We start from the raw sequence: 5657 nt of genomic DNA on the forward strand, positions 1-5657 counted from the left end.
GCGGGCAATAAAGTAACAAATGATGGTCCAGAGGAGGTGTTAGTGGGAACAGCAGAACCATTACCAGACAATGGGATCGGTGCTTATGATCCGATACGTTCAACCTAATGTTGAGGCCAGAAGACTATAACATGCTTGGAAGGTAGGGTGTGAACTCCTTTTAATCAGACCAGGCAGCTTGGCCACCCCGGATTGATTTCATGTTCGGTTTAAATTCGGCAGCCAAGGGACTAATTCAAAAGCCAGCTTCTCACATCTTTTCGGCGCGAGAGAAACAGGACGCACTCATATTCAGTGCAGAGTATGTTTCACGTTGAAGTGGAGATTGAAGCCGAATTTATGCTTACCCCAATGGAGGTGAGCTCATGCATGGAAAAATGAAGATATGCTGATCAAGTATTGGCCGGAACCAAACACGGGTTTAGTTTGTCCAATGATACACAGAGCCGAGTCCATCTGAGATACTTTAATTTTACTCAGTTAGGTGAGTTTCACTTTGCTCCTGGGAAACTCCAGGATTTGGACGATGTGGGATGCAACGAAGCGAAATCACACGTTTTAATTTGAAATATGTCTGTTTTCTCATTTGTCGACAGGCTCAGAAGCGTTTCTGTGACTAAAAGTTGGCAGGGCTCGTCCGGGATTTAAACCCAGGAACTATCGCATTTACAACTATGAAAACCCCGAAGCGAGAATCAAACCCCATACCAACGAGCCGCTGATAACGAGTAGTATAGCTCTCAGGTTCTGACGATAGTTTACTATTCGGCCCACCGTCCCTGTGCTGACTCTCAGAGACCTATCTGATGAGTCCCCCTCTCCATAGTCATGTTAATGTTTTCCTATTGATGAATATATTATTAATTTGATATATTACATTGCCAAAGAGCTGAATCCTTGTCAGTGAAAGATGAATTTGGCAATGAGGTTAAATGTCATTGACAAAAAAACGAGAGGGGTCAAATGTTTAAAACAATAACGACGAGGGTGGGAGCACACTGGATTAGCAGTCCATCGCCTGCAGTTCTCGGCAACCTCGTCTCCTATTTACAGCAACGTCAGACATCTATCCCCTACTTTTTGCATTCAAACAGAAATAATGTGCAAGAAAGTCTACTTCACCGCCAGTTCTGCCCATGCAACCAGATCGGCAGTGATGAAAATGTGCCATTAGCTTCATAAAGCAAACAGCCTTCCTTTACTTCAGGTGAGTGACTGTACGAGATGGTTGGTTTTGAGGCAGAATCAAAATAAAAATTATAAAATTTCACGCTGCGAGTAAGTTGACCGTGGCAAGACTCGAACCTGCAATCTTCTGAAAGCAGCGCGGTTTTTACCGAAGTCAGACGCCTTAGCCATTAGGGAAAGCGGTTGCTGCCGTTGCGCAACATTTGTTGTTTTTTTATATTGAGCGTAAATTTGGGGCAAGGATTATATCAAGGAGTGCATTTCGAAAAACATGAGCATATTTCGAGGAATGAATCGATGCGCTGCAATATGGATGCGCACGGGTACAGGCAACGTCAATGTAGCTTGAAACACAACAGTTTAACAATTCGGTCATCGCAGCTGAAATCAACCTCCTTTTTAAAACTATACGGAATGATCCAGCATTCTGAAAAAATACGTCTTAAAAGGGCAAATTATGAACCGGAACTGACAACCACCCCGTTTAAACAGACACCGAATGATCCGGGACTGCAAGGACATCCCTCTTACAGACGTAGAATGACACTTGACTGACAGCAGTTCAGTTTTAAAAGAATAAAGTGGGAATTCTATCATTCCTGAAGGCAACTGTGCTGTGCATGAGTGAGCGTGGGGCTCAGGACCACGCGGGGCTGGGACGGTTTTTGAAGCCACAGGAGATCGACAGGCAGAAATGAGGGAGGGATGTAAAACCAACCCAGAGAAAAAGCCAATTTGAAATATATATATATTTATCAAAATAAGAAAATAAATAAATTTACAATTTTATTTCAAAAAACTGAATTTGTTTGATTTAAAGAAATAAATAATTGTTTCATAATCTATATATTTTTGATTGAACGAAGGCTGTGTGACTGGATGAATTCCACTTGAAATTAGCGGTTGCAGTCAGTCAATACCCAAACTCAGTAAGCCCATGGTGGAAGACAAGCCACGAGGGAAGATGTGGGCAACAAATGCGATCTTTTAAAGTCGCGAGTGCCTTTCTGCTGGATCTGATAGCAGCTGCTTGTGCTGTGAAAGAGGTCAAATGCAATATGGCCCAGTGCAGGCAGAACAGAAGAAGCACATTTATTGTGAAAGTTGGCAAATAGGGAATGTATATAAATATACATATATATCAATATTTATATACAAATATATATATAAACAAAGTCAGTCAGTCAGTCATGCCTTGTCTTGTCTTGATTTGAATACAAGGGGGAAGGAGGTCATCATGCCACACAGCCCACACGCAAGCTCTCGCTAAAATCACTATGTTGCTGACTGATGTAATTTGCCATCTTTCAGATGTGGAATAGCAAAATCCCACAGCAGATTCTTCTCCTGTCAGGCAGTCATCGAATGCGTGTTCAATCAAATCAGTGTGGCTTCAAGTTGCAAATAATGCCTTTTTTTCTTACATGACATGAAATGCACAGTAAGATCGCGCAGCACGTTTACACGCACTCTCTCACTGACACAAACACACCAACAAACTAAAATTCCTCCACCCTCCAAAGGCAGTTTTTCAAATTTGAAATTTAAAATCCGGGACAGACAGCACATCCCTTTTAAACAGACACAGAACAAAGCGGGACTGATAGCGCACCATTTTAGCGAGACAGAGAATGACCCCGGACAGGCAGTACATCACCTTAAAAAGGATACGGAAACAGATTGAACAAAAACAGAGAATTCTGTAAAACTCAGCAGGTCGTGCTGAATCTGTGGCTGAAGATCCCGGGTTCACGTTCAGTCAGATGATCATTCCGATATTTTAGGAAAAATGTAAAGTTTACAGATTATTTTCAACAAAAATAGCGCCTGGAAAAAATAGGCAGCGAGGAAGGACAAAAAGGAATGGAGCGTAGGCGTGATTGAATAATAAATGACACAATGCGAAAATGCAAAGTGGGTGGTAAGCGGGCAATAAAGTAACAAAGAATGGACCAGAGGAGGTGTTAGTGGGAACAGCAGATCCATTACCAGACAATGGGAGCGGTGCTTATGATCCCATACGCTGAACCGAATGTTGAGGCCAGAAGACTATAACATGCCTGCAATATAGGGTGTGAACGCCTTTAAATCAGAGCAGGCAGCTTGGCCACCCCGAATTGATTGCCTGTCCGGTTTGAATTCGGCAGCCAATGGACTAATTCAAAAGGCAGCTTCTCACATCTTTTCGGCGTGAGAGAAACAGGACGCACTCAAATTTAGGGCCGAGTCTGTTTCACGTTGAAATGGAGTTTGACGCCGAATTTATGCTTATCCCAATGGAGGTGAGCTCATCCATGGAGAAATGAAGATATGCTGATGAAGTATTGGCCGGAACCAAACACGGGGTTTCGGTTGTCCAATGAGACACAGAGCCGAGTACATCTGAGATACTTTAATTTTACTCAGTTCGGTGAGATTCACTATGATCCTAGGTATCTAAAATATTTGGACGATGTGGGAACAACGGAGCGAAATCACACGTTTTAATTTGTAATATGTCTTTTTTCTCATCTGTCGACCGGCTCAGAAGCGGTTGTTTGACTAAAAGTTGGCAGGGCTCATCCGGGATTTGAACGCGGGACCTCTTGCATTTCCAATCTTGAACATCGCAAAGCGAGAATCATACCCCTAGACCAACGAGCCGCCGACAACGAGGAGCGTAGATCTCAGATTCTGACGGTAGGTTACTATTCGGCCCATCGTGCCTGTGCTGAATCTCAGAGACCGATCTGATGAGTCCCCCTCTCCATTGTCCTGCTAATGTTTTCCCTTTGATGAATATATTATTAATTTGAGACATTATATTACCAAAGAGTTGATCCTTGTCAGTAAAAAGTGAATTTGGCAATGAGGTTGAATGTGATTGACAAAAAAATCCACAGGGGTCAAAGGTTTAACAGAATAACGACGAGGGTGGGAGCACACTGGATTCGCAGTCCATCGCCTGAAACTCTCGGCCAACTCGTCTCCTATTTACAGCAACGTCAGACATCCATCCATTTTGCAACCAAACAGAAATAACGTGCAAAAAAGTCGACTTCACCGCCTATTCTGCCCGTGGAACCAGATCGACAGTGATGAAAATGTGCCATTACCTTCTTATAGCAAACATCCTTCCTTTATTTCAGGTGAGTGTCTGTCCGAGATGGTTGGTTTTGAGGCAGAATCAAAGCATAGAAGTAAAATTTCACGCGGCGAGTTAGTTGACCACGGCAGAACTCGCTCCTGCAATTTTCTGATAATATCGTGGTTACAATCGAATCAGACGCCTTATGCATTAGGCCACGCGACCGCTGCCATCGGCGCAAAATTTGTGTTTTTATTTATCTTGAGAGCAAATTTGGGACAGGGGTTTATTTCAAGAAATGAATGTGGGAAAACATGAGCATATTTCGAGTAATGAATAGAGGCGCTGCAATATGGATGCGTCAACGTCAATGTAGCTTGAAACACAATAGTTTAACAATCGGTCATCGCAGCTGAAATCACACCCCTTTAAAAACGATAGAGGATGATCCGGCATTCTGAGCAAATACGTCTTAAAAGGGCAAAACATAGAAACACAGAAACATAGAAAATAGGTGCAGGAGTAGGCCATTCGGCCCTTCTAGCCTGCACCGCCACTCAATGAGTTCATGGCTGAACATGCAACTTCAGTACCACATTCCTGATTTCTCGCCATACCCCTTGATCCCCCTACTAGTAAGGACTACATCTAACTCCTTTTTGAATATATTTAGTGAATTGGCCTCAACAACTTTCTGTGGCAGAGAATTCCACAGGTTCACCACTCTCTGGGTGAAGAAGTTCCTCCTCATCTCGGTCCTAAATGGCTTACCCCTTATCCTTAGACTGTGTCCCCTGGTTCTGGACTTCCCCATCATTGGGACCATTCTTCCTGCATCCAACCTATCTAACCCCTTCAGAATCTTAAACGTTTCTATGAGGTCCCCTCTCATTCTTCTGAACTACAGTGAATGCAAGCCCAGTTGATCCAGTCTTTCTTGATAGGTCAGTCCCGCCATCTCGGGAATCAGTCTGGTGAACTTACGCTGCACTCCCTCAATAGCAAGAATGTCCTTCCTCTGGTTAGGAGACCAAAACTGTACACAATACTCCAGGTGTGGCCTCACCAAGGCACTGTACAACTGTAGCAACACGTCCCTGCCCCTGCACTCAAATCCCCTCGCTATGAAGGCCAACATGCCATTTGCTTTCTTAACCGCCTGCTGTACCTGCATGCCAACCTTCAATGACTGATGTACCATGAAACCCAGGTCTCATTGCACCTCCCCTTTTCCTAATCTGTCACCATTCAGATAATAGTCTGTCTCTCTGTTTTTACCACCAAAGTGGATAACCTCACATTTATCCACAGTATACTTCATCTGCAATGCCTTTGCCCACTCACCTAACCTATCCAACTCGTTCTGCAGCCTCATAGCATCCTCCTCGCAGCTCACACTGCC

The sequence above is a fragment of the Pristiophorus japonicus genome, unplaced genomic scaffold (genome assembly GCF_044704955.1).
Source record: "Pristiophorus japonicus isolate sPriJap1 unplaced genomic scaffold, sPriJap1.hap1 HAP1_SCAFFOLD_62, whole genome shotgun sequence".
Classification (NCBI taxonomy): domain Eukaryota; kingdom Metazoa; phylum Chordata; class Chondrichthyes; family Pristiophoridae; genus Pristiophorus; species Pristiophorus japonicus.